Source organism: Anas platyrhynchos, chromosome 18 (assembly GCF_047663525.1).
Source record: "Anas platyrhynchos isolate ZD024472 breed Pekin duck chromosome 18, IASCAAS_PekinDuck_T2T, whole genome shotgun sequence".
NCBI classification, from domain to species: Eukaryota; Metazoa; Chordata; class Aves; order Anseriformes; family Anatidae; genus Anas; species Anas platyrhynchos.
Window position 1 is genome coordinate 7,189,751 of NC_092604.1, and position 13,757 is coordinate 7,203,507.

Sequence of the window (13,757 nt, forward strand, 5' to 3'; positions counted from 1 at the left end):
ACATCCTCATATTCTAGGCAAGGAGGTGGCCTGAGCCAGGAGGGACCTATAGCCACATATGTACCCTGGCATATGTCTGAGGGTTTTGCTACCCGCTCACCATCTGTACCTGCTTGAAGAACAGTCACACGCCGAAAGCAGCCAGGCTGCTCCAGCACTCGTAGCCTCACTGCTGCTTATTCCACCGACACCAGAAGTCCAGCTGGAGAGATTCTCCCCTTCTCATCATGGTTCTCCTGCCTGTCCTGAATTTGGCCTCCTCCCCAGGGTCACAGTTCGGTTCCTTTTGTCCTTCATTGGTTAGTTTTAGCTTCTTTGCACTTTTCTAATGATTGCTCTGAACTGCTGAACAAACATCTTTTATTTATTCTTCTGGTTCTGGCAGCCCCACCTGAAATGTATTGCCTGCACAAGGCAATGGTTTTAAAGCTCATCCTCCCTGTCTTCCACCCTGCTTAGCAAGTCAGCATCCACAACTGCAAGGATAAATTATCACAAAGGTTCCCAGTGTTTGCAACGTATCTGACAACCTCATGCACTGCTCCAGTGGGGTAAAGAGATGGCTAAACGGGAGCAGTTTTGCTGACTCAGGACTTCTAGCCAAAATTGCATCCAAAATTGTGATGGACACAGTAGAATCTAGAGCACAGGCCAGGTTCTAAATCATGCTCTAAATCAAACCCTGAGATAGAGATCCTTGCTCACCATGAAGCCGTTTAACTCCCCTGGCTTCCGCGGGCTGTGATGATTTACAGCAAGCAGTTCTTGGCTTTTCACAGGTACTCGCTGTACGACACACATTCAGCTCTAATATGCATAAACGTAGAAGCCCACACCGTAAGAAGTCTTGCTGTAAGGCTCCAGGCTTTAACTTCTACAAACACTGGGTGAAAAAGCACACTTTCTCCCAGGAGAGCCATAAGCCAGGTTCCAAGCATGAAGGGACTGCAAGAACCCAAGCTACCCTGTTGCCTCAGACCCCCTTACTCTGCCGGAAATCTGTCAGTACAGGGGAATGGATAGGAGTGTGAGAGGTCCCTCTGCTATTTATTTTTTTTTCCTTTACAACAAAAAACCCTGGAGCAAAATTCTGGATCTGTTCTTGAGAACCTCTTGTAGCTTCGTTTGTATCATTGCCTGGTGTGCATCAGTGCACGGCTGGTTTTGTTTTAATTTTTTTTAATGTCGGGAAGGAAAGATGTCGCTGCGATGGCATTACTCTGTTAAACAGAGCCCACTGCTAATGCATACAGAAAATTTGTTCTAGGCCTTGAAAGCCGTACTGGTGCTCCTGGCACCTGAACTTCTGCCTCTGCCCAGCCTTTCTGTCACCAACACAAACAGTAATAATAACAATGCATACAACATTAACAATACAAACACCACGCCAGCATGCACCTGGCAAAGGCTAGTCACTGTCCTCCCCTGGAGGCCATCTGGAGCTGGGTTAGATGCTCTGCTCTGATCAGCTTCTGCGGCTCTGCCTTACTCATAGCCCTACTGCCAGGGGAAAGGCGCTCCAGCAGCAATGAAACTGGTTGTTTTTATGAAGTAGGAGAGGGGAATTATTTGTGTGAGAGTCGAAGCATTGCAGCTCCTGTGTCAACACCTTGAGACGTGCCATCAGCTGAGCCGCAGGGGCCTCAGTGCCACCACGGTCCCTGCTCGTAGCCAGCGCCGAGTGGACCTGTCAGGGGATGTGGCAGCAGCACTGCGGTAGGTATGTATGCTCTGCCAGCTGCACCTTGTGGGCTTCTATGAAATGGGTTGCAGTACATGACTTCGGGAGAACAAATAACAAAAATAAATAAGAATCTTTCTTTGGTTCCTGTGATGCTGCTCACAGGCCTTCCTGCCTCCCGGCTGCATGAAAGCAGTGCGCTGAGCAGAGGGCTGCAAAGGTGCGGGCATGTTGTAAAGATCCCTGGCCCAAGCACTGAGCGAATCCAGGGCCTGACCCTCTGCCACTTTTCCAAATGACATGATTATGCCAGTTTATGCCGCCTTCATTTAGGGTCTGATTCAGCATTGCCAAAGTAAACTTGAGTCTTTCGCTTGTTTTCAGCTCAGTCTAAATCAGCTGCTCCGCTGATTTCTGCTTTTTCTCCCATCCCTCCCACTAGTCCCAGCATTTTTTCTCTCCTGAAATGGTGCTATTCAGCCCCTCGTGCCAGCAACAGCTGTCCTGTGCCTACTCCCAAACTGCGCTGAACATCACCCGATCCATCTAGTCCAACTCTGCCCATGCTCGGCTCTCTCTGGACAGAGGAACCCAGGAGATACATACAGTTTCCTTCTCCAGGCCTACCTGTTTGATAATGTTTCCCTTTCCCACACCAATTACGAGCTGCAGACCTCCTGGACGTGGCAGCATGGCACTGCACGGCAAAACCTCCCAGGGCACCCAAAACACCTTGGGCTGCTCCCCGTAGCCAGGAAGAGATGCTCTGCCCTGACTCAGCTCAGCACCAACACTAAGCCAGCCTCTTCTCCTGCCCCGGGCAGCAGCCATCTTCCAGGCACGAGGAAAAAGCAGAGGATCGGACCGTGGGTTTATTTAGAAGCTGGGTCTCTCCGTGCATGGACATTCTCCCTTTTGGAGAAGCTGCTCTTGTGTGGCCTGGAAGGAAATGGGCCAAGGTCCTTACGGTTGTAAAAATCTCGTGATACTTTTTGAGAGAGGGATGGTGTAAATCAAAGCGCAGGGCACCAGCCACCTAACTCTGGGTAATTTATATTCTGCCTCGCTAAGTTCATCTCTGCACTTTCAATGCATGAAGCGATTTTTCACTTCCCCTGTAGTATTTGCTGGCACGGAAAAGCTGCTGGGCTCTGTCCCAGAAGTAGCTGCATTTCATCACCGGGCCAAAGCCTCCTGCGCGCATCGGGCCAGATCCTGGGCAGGATTCCCGCACCCACCAGCGGGGCTCTGCCGCCTTGCAGCGGGAAGGATCCGGCCCCAACCCATTCAGCTGCACCTGGCCTCCTCGGAGAAGAGAGCCCTGTTGTTATTTATCCCTCTTCCCCCCCCGGGTCCCCGGAGCGTTATCAGCGCTTGGCTCCCTCTCCGCGGGGCCGGGGCAGGCAGGGGGGAGGTGGGAGCTCTCCCCCCCCCCCCGGCTCGGCTCGGCTCGGCTCGGGTGGGCTGCGTGGAGCCACAGCGCCCCCTCCCGGGACAAGGCGCCGCCGCCCGCCCGGCGGCTCCGCGGAGCTGCGCGGCTGCGGAGCGGGTCCCGACCGCGGGGGGACGGGGACCGAGGAGGGGGGGTCCCCGCTTGGTTCTCCGCACGAAGCGGCATGATGCTCTGTGCCTAGCTGATTTTCATCCTCGTTTCCAAGCTTACGGGATTTTCATCCTTGTTTTCGAGCTTTGGAGATATATATAAATACATACATACATACATATATATATATATATATTTATTTATTATTACTATTATTTTTTATTTTTTTTTCTGAACCTTCCTGCGTCAGCTGCTCACACCGTGCTGACACCGAGCCCTGGGCAGACTCTAGAAATCCACATCCATCCATTTCTGGGGGTGGGCAGGGAGCCAGCACGAACGCACCGGTTCCTGACCGGAGCCAGTTTCTGCAGCGCTTTCCTGAGCAATGCACTCAGTGCAGGCACCGGGACTTCTGCCTGAGCAAAGACAGAGGGATTTGGCTTTGAAGTATTTCTGTTACACAGACAACAGCGATTATGGTCTGCTGGCAGACCCGCTCCCTTGTAGTGGTTAGCATCAGCCTTACGCATACTTCCAACGTAGTAAACAGTAAAGGTGAGGAGGGAACAGAGCTATGCTCTCCATCACCTCTTTTGGGATACCTTTTTACCCACAGCGAGCCAATTCACCATATGTTCCTCCCCTCCAAAGTTTTAACATGGACTCTAGTCGGCCCCATTCCATTCCTGCTCTCGGAGAACAGCACAGCCTCCTTCCTAGGCCCGATGGAAAGAGGGGAAGGGGAGGAAGGTCAGAGGGGGGTGCTGGTTAAATACCTCTAATGCCAGTGACATCATCTCCCCCGTGTGTACTACGCCAGTTCTGACCGGAGGAGCTTGCAAAGGCAGATTCGTGTTTGTACTCTAAGGGTGGGAAGGTTTTGCTCTGAACCTGGGTACGGCTGAAGTGGAGCCTGCGCTGTGTATATTTAGCTATAGATGCATATGCGGTTTTGTTCACACACACGCTCAGACGTAGAAAAAGCAAATGTGACTCCAGCACAGCACTTCACGTTCTCACAGACTGGTCCTTGATCAGAGAAGGTATGACAGGTATGGGATTGCCACTGCTCCCCCCAGCCATTCCCTGGTCCCCTGGCTGCTGCCTTTCCAGTAGCAAAATCATTACTGAGTTCGAGGGAACATGCAAAGAGCAGTAAAACAAACGCAGACTCACAAAACGCCTTTTCTGCTGCGTGGCAAAGGGCTTTGGAGTCAGACAAACCCCAAATCAATGCCTGGAACCAACTATGAAGGAGAAGCCTACGATTAAGGCACAAACCACCTAACAAGAGACTTGCAAAGAAGACAGCGTGTGCATGCTCGTGTGAATGTCTGAATCCTTGATTCACATAGAGAGAATATCAATGCAGTCCTGCACATTACGGTGCCTGTTCGCGTGGAGATCAGGACTGTGTGTCTGCACGCAGGGGAGCTGCGGGGCTGTGTAGCTTCCATGGGAGAGCAAGATTGAGCTGCTGGGCTTCAGCACGGGGTTTAAGCATGTGTTTAAGCGTGCCGGCTGTACGAGTTCAGCAACGTGTGCTTTATGTGCTTAGCGTGTACATGCGTGCAAGGAAAACGCGACTGCTTCTCTATGTGCTGTGTGGGAGGGAGAGAGCCTGGGTTTGTCTGTCTGTCACTCACAAGCAGATCTGATCAATCTTTTTCCCTTTTAAGGAACAGAAAAAATATATTCTCTTATATTTCTTGCACCAAAGCATCGTCTCCTTGTTACTTGCTGTCTCTTCCTCTCACTAACCCTCAAATACTTCTCCACAACTCTCAGGAAAGCAGCTTAACTGCCATTAACGAATGATTATTATGCACCCAGATGAACAGCCAGAGTAAAGCACGAAGGATCCTTCTGTCCTACCTAGTGCAGATGTCACTCAAAGGCTAAAGCCACACGTTGAGATTGCCAGCGTTTCATCTGCTGCTTGTTTCTCTCCATGAAAAGGAGACTGCATCTAAGAAGTAACCCCCTCCTCCTTTCCCCACTCCCAAGCAGAAGCACGGAGGGACTCTCCGAAGCCAAAACACACACTCACACCTACACCCACCTCTCTTTGGGTCATTGCTGTGTCTTTAGACCTGGACTGTGCCAGACCTCAGGGTTGATGCAATGGCGTGGAGATGCCCTGCATCCCCCTATTCCCCATGGGCTGCAAAAGGCAAAGTTACGCTCGGCAGCAGCCTCACAAGCAGCGCTGAGAGCCGAGCTGGGGGAAACCAGGCTCCTGCGCTGTGGGATGCGTCCCCCCCCACCATCGCTGCCCTCCCCCGGCTCTGCCGCTGTCTCCCCGTGCCCACCAGAAGTCGAGGCAATCAGCCCAGTGTGGGATTCAAGGCGACAGACTTTCCTTTTCCTCCGCGATTTGCTTGTCACTTGCTAAAGCGGAGCGGCGGATTAAGTGGAGATGACACCATCTCCTTGGGGACGGTCCCCCCCCCCCGCTCCGGGCTGTCTCGATACTCCGGAATACAGATGGAGCCTGGCTGCATCCCACCCCCAGCTCAACCAGCCGGGGCTGAGCCCCCACCGCCAGCATCCTCCAGGGGCCTCATCCTTCTCCAGCCCTCCCAGTCCTCCCAGTGCCGGCCAAGCTCATCCTCACGCACACCCCATCACCAACCGGGCTGCAGGACTTCTCCCAGCCGGTGTCCCCCCCCCCCCCCCGGGAACTCCGTGTTCCCCGAGCCGGCAGGGGGGGGACACAAAAGGGTGCGGGGCTGGGGGAGAGGTGCCACGGGCGTTACACAACGGGGGGAGCCCGCTGGGGGCCGGGGCATCCCTGCAGCCGCAGCGCAGCGCTCGCCTTACCTGCTGCTAATGTCCCTCTCTGGAGGAGATCCGGGCGCCCGTGGGTTTTATTCGGCTCGGTAGGAACTTGTGGGAGAGCTTCTCTGGCCAGCTTGCATACTGGGTGCTGGGTCGGCAATGCAGGCGTGAAAATCCTGGGTGTCTAGCAGTCCTTTTCATGCTCAGACAGAAAATCCCCCTCCTTGATCCAGATCGCGGGCATTAAGGGCAGAGGCAAAAAAAAATAAAAATAAAAAAATCCTTTTTTTTTTCTTCCCTTTTTCTTTTCGTTTTTTTTTTTTTTTTTTTTTTTCCTTGCCTTTTCAGCCCCCTTCCCTTATTCCTGTGCCCCCCCTCTCCTCTGCTGCTCAGTTCGTAGCCATCGGGGGAAGGAGCAGAGGCAGCAGGGAGAATGGAGAGGGGGTTAGAAATAAAAATGAAAAGGGCTCCAGGAGGGAAGCGAGAGGCTGGGCTTGTCACCGGAGGAGGGGCTTGGAGTGGTCTGGAGAGGATGAATGGGGAAGAGGAGAGCAGGGAGGAGCCCCAGCCTGGCCATTTTATTCTAAGAAGTGTTTTGTACATAATTAGGGACGGGGGAGGGGCAGGCGGGGGCAGAAAGGAGGGACTCCAGCTCCGGCCAGACGGAGGCTGGGCCGTGAGAAGGGAGGCTGAGACGGGGAAGGGCCGCTGGAAGGGGCTGTGGGGGGACCGAAACTTGTCTGCCCCCCGGATTTGGCGAGGAGGCTGCAGAGCAGCGGGTTGAGATTCCGAGCGGCCCCCACCCGTTAAATCTTATTTTTTTTTTCTCCCCTTTTTCTCCCCCTCCCATCCCTCCTTTATTTTCTCCTTACCGGAGCCAGGCAGCGCCGGGCCCCATCCTTTGACCAAGCGGCTGCGGGAGGCAGGGAGGGCCGGGGGGAGGTTTGGGGGGCCTGCCCCCAGCCCGGCCCCCGCCCTGGGGTGCCCACCTCCTCTCGGGAAGGGGGCGCAGGGGCCGCCCCCCACCCCCACCCCCCCGCAAACCCCGCTGCGGTTCAGCACCGCGGAGAGCGGCGGGGCTGGGGGGGCACTCAGGACCCGGCTCGCCCCCCGGGCTGGCCTGGGGGGGTGAGCCGAGCAGTGCTGAGCCGTGCTGGGCCGTGCTGAGCTGTGCTGAGCCGTGCCGAGCCGTGCTGAGCCACCCCGGGAGCCTCCTGTTTCGGCTCCGCAGCTGGGTCCGCCTGGCACAGCCGGCTGAAATCCCATCGTGGGATCAGGGAAGAGCTGGGAAAGGGGTCTCCTCCTCCTCCGCAGCACTTCTCTGGTTCAGATGAACAGGACGGAGCTCTGGGATTACCCGAGTGCTTTAAAAATATATAAGAAAAGCGAGGGAGGAATGAGTCGGAGACGGGTGTGCCTCAAGGGCATCGCCCACCCAGACGAATCTCAGCAGCTCAGCAAAAGCAGCCCAGTGCAGGAAGAGCATCCAACACTCCCTGGCATTGTGCGAGGCTCCTAGACCCCTCAGACAAATCGCTGGTTGTGCTGTGCTGTCAGAAGGGAAAATACTCAGCCACCTTGAGCAAGGTATATGGGACAAGAAGGACAATGGGGCATGCCCTTTTTCTGCCCCCCGCCCCCCCCCTTCTCTGGCCTGCAAGGACAGTCTGTTCTGTCCTTCTCTCACACATCCACTGTGACTACAAGAACATTGTCTTAAGCTAAATCTTCAGCAAATCTTTTCTGAGCAGAATTAGAAGCTGTTTGGTTAAACTCCAGGCTGCTCTGATAGGGCTGAAGCTTAGCTTATCTGTTACAGTACACCCAAAGCTTTTGAGTTTTACTTTTTTTTTTTTCCAGGCAACTGTTCAGCTGTAAAACACACTTCATGGTAAACCACCCCTGATTCTGTCACATTGGCTCATATAAAAGGCTGAAACAATTCTCACAGATCTCCCTGGTACAAGGCCACAGAGGAATGGCGTACACCACGGCAGAGAGGTTTGAGGGATCGGTTCTTATATAGACCATATATCTGCAAAGCACTTGTTTAAACAAATAAATAGTGTCTGGGGTTATCACTAGTGTGTTCTTTCATTGTTGCTCTTGGCATTTACCAGAAATGAAAGGGGGATCCTTCTGTCTTACATGAGGATGTTTGAAATCAAAGCAAAAGCTCCAGGGACAACAGCTGCAGTCACGTGGGATTTACTGATTCAACGAACAGAGCAATACTGGGTGTCATTCCTCACTGCACCTGGGAAGGCTAGCGTGTGATTAGGTCTAGCGAGACCTGGAATGATATTTCATATTCCTGTGAAGGGACACCAAAGAGAAATCAGGTGAGCCTATACTCTTCAGTCATCCAAAGGTCTCCTGAACCTAAAGAACAACCTAAATATTCTCTACAAAGTAACACCTTCTTCCAGAAAGTCAGAGCCAGGGGTGGGTGTCCTGCCCAGAAACAAGAATTACTGTCAATATCATAAAAATATAATGAGAAAAATATAAAATGAAATGAAAATAGAAGTTTTGCTCATCGTTTTCTTGTCCCAGACTGTTGTCTCTCTTTCCCCCCAGTTCATACACATGCTATTGCTGCCTCTTTCCCAAAAGCTTTTACTGTCTCTGTATCAAAAGAGGATTATTTGGTGCATTGAGTATTCAACATGTTCTCTTACAGTATTGTTGTGTTCAATGAGCTTTGCTCATCTGAATGGACACTCACTGCATAGTCCACTGGTTTAATTTGCTGCTTTGGAAACCTAAGCAGGTTACAGCATATTTAGCTATGTGTCTGTTCTTATGTGTCAAAGATAAGGTTTCTGGATGGCATTTTTAAAAACAAAATTATTTCACTCCAGTAGCTTTCTCTTTTGAGTCATCTCCTCTTTTTAGTCTTGGATATTTCATCTCACCTTCTCCCTGCAATGAACAAAGCCTGGATCTTCACCCCAGATCAGCAAAGCTCCATTGAACAGGATTTTTTATTTTTTTCTGCCACTGAAGAGTTTTTCTGAGTTGTTAACAATTTTAGCGTGCCCAGTTCTCACTTTTTTCTCTTCTAACAAAACAAAGTTTAGATATTTTAATTATAATATTCTTCCCATGAAGGAAATATAAACTAGTCAATCAAGAAAGAACATGAAGGAGAACAGAAATTCATAGCACACTGTGTAAAAAGAGAGCCTCCCATTTGCAAGTACTAGGCCAAAAACAACAACAACAAAAAAGATGGTGGTGAGGATGGAGAAATGATAATTTGGATTGTCAAAAGTTTAGCAAAATGTCACATGAAACAGAGATCTGGAAATTAGAAATAAATGTCCATGTCCAAGTGGGTTCCCTCTGTGTATTCTGAGTGCCATTTCCTAGTGCAAAGAACCTGTATGTGCCACCTGCACATGGTGAATACTTCATTTCTATTTGTGATGCTGCAGCAAAAACCCACTTCAGAGTCCCAAGGGTTGGTGAAAATAATCAGACCCTACTCTGAGTTCTTCTTGTGCTACCAGCAAACTTTTTCTTTCCTCATATCCTCTTGTGTTTCCCTCCTTGAGGAAGCAGAATGTATTCTTGTCAAGGTTTTGCAGACTTCATTGTTTATTACAGGCTAAAAATGGATTAAACTTGCTTTGTGAGCATTGTATTGATATTCTGGTGCTCTCCCAGTCTCTTATGAAATGTATTTCCTCTTTCTCCCCTGCAAACAATACCACAATAAGTACTGATCTTATTTAGACTGTGTTTTGTGTTGGTTGTGTAGCTATCCAGCCATATGAGCACCAGCCATATTAATTTGCTGTTGGTATCCCCGAAAAGGTGGGTGGGTGTCTCACTGTTCACAGACTAGATTGGGTGATGTGCATGGTTGTGTGGCCAGATAAATACCAGGCTGTTTTGATGGATGGTGGAAGAAGTTTGGCAGGGGGCTCAAGGGTCAGATTTAAGAGGCAAGGAGCTGGCAGAGACTTGTTTCCACCATGTCCAATGCAGAATTGAAGGTTTATAGTCAAAACTTGAACAGGCAACAGGAGAAGGGCTGGAAGTCCTTGCAAAGCAAGACAAAAATGTAGACAGGTCCCATTAGAGGGAGAAGAAACAGTTAGGACCTGTGTTTTTCTGAAATAAGTTACTGATAGCTGGCTCCTCTGCATTAAACTGAATCATCCCCAGCACAGCTCTAGAAGCCTGAAAGACTCTGAACTCACTGAATTTCCCAAGTAGGTGTTGTTCCATCAGTACACTGCACCTAAATTAACATATCCCAAATTTATCTATTGAGATAAATCCCTTTCCAACTTTAAATTGGCAAAAGAAGAAATACCACAGCTTCAAAATCGATCTTCAGTTGTCCTAGGCACTCACCTTTGAGGATACTTGTTCTGAGCACTGTGAGCCTCTGGGGGCTGCAGAATGAGTTTTCAGTCTCCTGAGATTCAGCTTTCTGATGAGTTTTTTTGGTATTTTTACTACTGGTCTTGGGTAGGAAGCAGATGGCTTGTGAAGAAAGATATGAGAGTGGTTTGTCTGTCATTGAAACTTAAAATAAGACAGATACCACTATAAGGTCAGCTGTAGGAAAACATAGTGGGCAGAAAGAAGAGTAGGAACTGATTGTTTCCCAGCTCAGAAGCCACATTAATATGAAAGTTGTTGGTCAGGGCTAACTGATGCAAAATTAATGATTTCTTCCACTGGATTCTTGTGTAATTCGAACGGGACAGGTGTTTGGTTTCAGATGTTTGTCTAAATACCCTCTTCAGACAACAGAAAGATAGTTATCACTCCAGAGGTGCAACCTTCTTGTTATCATAGACACTATCTTAGATATAATATGGATTTTCTTATGGAATTAACTATCTAAAAGGAACCAAATCAGCAGCTTAGACTGAATTCCTAAATTGTAGTGGGATGACTTCAGAAGAGTTGAGCCCTTTCCTCTGGAGCTTGCAAACGTGCATGAGAGAGCAAGCAAATGAACCCATATCTGCTGATTTTCCCATCCTAGCCACAAATCCATCCTCTTTATTAGCAGTCTTTCATATTCACTATTGTTACTATTGTGTGGTACCAAGTGCAAGTCATCAGTATTCATCACCTGCAGCTTAGTTTCTTCTGAACTTGGAGTAAGGCTTTTAAAAGGGAACTACTTGTAACTCCCAACCCATCATGAGCTGTACACTGCACAGAAGGCTTCAAGCCTCGCTCTGCCTCTATCTGCAATCACTCATCACTTCATACCACTCAAAAAAATGTTGGTAGATGAAACCCACATGCAGTCAAATGCAGGGACTAGAATGTTCAATTGAGCTTTTTTTCTTACTCCTCACTCCAATGTATCTATGTTCTTGCATCTGTTTCATATCTCCCTTAGCCCCAAAAATATTCATTCCAAAGAGATGGTAAAGCAAGAGGCACTGATATCTCCTGAAGTTTTTGAAAGAGGCATGTGAAGGAAATCTCTTAGCCTGATTTGCAGGGGTTGCTGGAGGCATTGGACAGCCGCTGGCATCTGTAGTCTTTCTAAGCTAATTCTGAAGCAGGTCAGCGAGAGTTAGAGGGTCAGTACTTCTTTTCTGACTTACACAAGAGAAGAAGCCAGCGCACAGCTAGCAGGGCTGAGATAAGGTCATACAATCAGATGTTAGTATAGAATAACAGTACCACCCACAGGATAAAGCCAAGTCATAACATACATATGCATCTGACTGCATGACTTACATTGATGCTAATGTATTGTAACTCTGTGGACATTTTTTTTTTTTCGGTCATCTGGAATGGATGTTACAAGACTGTTTCATCTTTGTACCTTCATGTGGATTATAAATAATGACCAAGGAACACAGCAAAGGAGGGAAATTTAGTTTTCTGGAGCCTGAGGATCTAACTCAGGCAGGCAGGCTATCCAGCACCTTACAACAGCCTCCCTCCCAGCACCCCCCCCCTCCCCTTGGTGTCATTTATTATTTATTTGGGAGAAAATCTGAATTTGAATCACTAAGGAGTGACACATTTCAGAGCATGCTGCTGCTCTGAGATAACTGCACTTTGCCTCAGGTATGCGGTGAGTCAGGAGGTTGATAGCTGGTGCGTGCCGGCACCCTGAGAAATGGGGTTATTGTTACCATACAGTAACCACATGCCCTGAGCAGTGTTATTCCTTGCTTACAACAGTGTCTTTTCATCTCGTTAAGAAAATGTTGATGTGATTGATTTTCAGGAACTATGTGGAAAGATGTATACCAAAGTGTTTTACAAAAATTTTCTGTGTAAACACGGCCTCTTAGGCTACTCTGGTTGGTGGTCAGAGCAGCAGAAGACAAATCAAAATGTTTGGGAGCCTGTTTCAAGAAACACGGCCAAGTTCTCCAAGAACAAGCCCTGGTGTACCACATCCAGGTGTCTAGGACCAAGATCCTGGTGTGTAGTGAGAAACACAGCTGCCAGACTGTTTAGATGTAGCTTTTATGCCACAGTTTCCCAAGCAGCATGTTAAAGAGTGTGTATAAAAACTGCACCTTGTTTATTTTATTTGGAAGCTTCCCAAAGCAAAGACTGCTATACTTACTCTGTGTGCACACCTCTCCCTGAGCAGTCCTGAATTCAGCTGCTATCTTTCTCTGCTGGTGGTAATATTGCTAACAATTAACATTGCCTACACGATTCTCTACCTCCTGCTAGCCAGATGTGCCTGGGTACCAATACGGTTCAGCTTTCCACACCAAGCACTGCACATTCTCTGAATTTCTTCAGTACTAGGTTGCCCATTAAGTTCAATCTAGGTGATTCTGTAGGTTATTTCCCATCTTTTGCCCTCTTTGCATCCAGTTTGCCCATGACAGCTTCTGAGCCAGCCCAGACCTCGTCCCTAGAGCGTTGTCATCTCCAGCATCGCAGTGCTATTACCGTAGATTCACACCTTCAGTTCAGTCTTTAGAACCAACACTGCTTTTCAGTTGCTGGCAATGAATTTTGCACACAGACACTCAAGGCAACTTAAAGGGTTGTGGCTGTCAAGTGTTTCTTTATGTAGTGTTCAATTCTTGTTTTCAAGCTTTTCTTTTGCTCGTGACACCTTCTCCAGAAATAAACATTTCTTTCCCTGCTAGTTTTAGATCACTTCCCTCCGAGCCTTGCAGCATTTAACTCTTCCCCCTTTTCTTAAGGAAAATCACCCAGTTCACCTCTGGAGGGAGCGATCTATTGCATAGGAATGCAGGACTCGCTTGGACACCTGGCATCTATTTTTGGCTCTGCTGCTGGATGGCCATATAATCCCAGGGGATCACTTCGCTCTTCTTTGCTTCCATCTATGCAATACAAGCACTAATACATCAATCTAATGCTCTCATCTTGTCAGGATTATTGTTGTTTCTACAACTGCCACCTAGAAGCCAAAACTGAGCTAACTGCAGTTACCCACCTGGGTTTCTGTCTACGAACAGAGTGCAGGCACAGTGGCAGCACACGTTAATATATTTGTGCTAGCTTTACCTAGCTAGCGTGGGAAATGACAGTGCTGAAAGCATCATGGTTTGCATTTATGTCTCCTTTCCAGCAGTTACCCACACCAGCAAGACTAAGTCAACACAGGAATCTTTAACACACTCTGCCAAAGCCTCATCTGAGAGGAGATGCAGGGCTTGCCTCACAGACTTCCATCTCACAACAGGTGAAATCAAAAGGAGATATTAGTCACCCTATAGTTCCCCCTGCTGTTTATGAGAAAGAACATGTTTTGCACAA

At 48.8% G+C, this 13,757-nt stretch overlaps 1 protein-coding gene across 1 annotated transcript in view; it reads right to left on the reverse strand.

The window, feature by feature from the left end:
* The window catches only part of BRINP1 (BMP/retinoic acid inducible neural specific 1), an 85,882-nt gene extending 79,382 nt beyond the window's left edge, over nt 1–6,500 (reverse strand). Inside the window, exon 1 of the mRNA XM_027470798.3 lies at nt 6,051–6,500. The gene's annotated coding sequence lies outside the window, so the exon portion shown is untranslated. The remainder of the gene's footprint in view (nt 1–6,050) is intronic.
* Nucleotides 6,501–13,757: the final 7,257 nt, after the last annotated feature.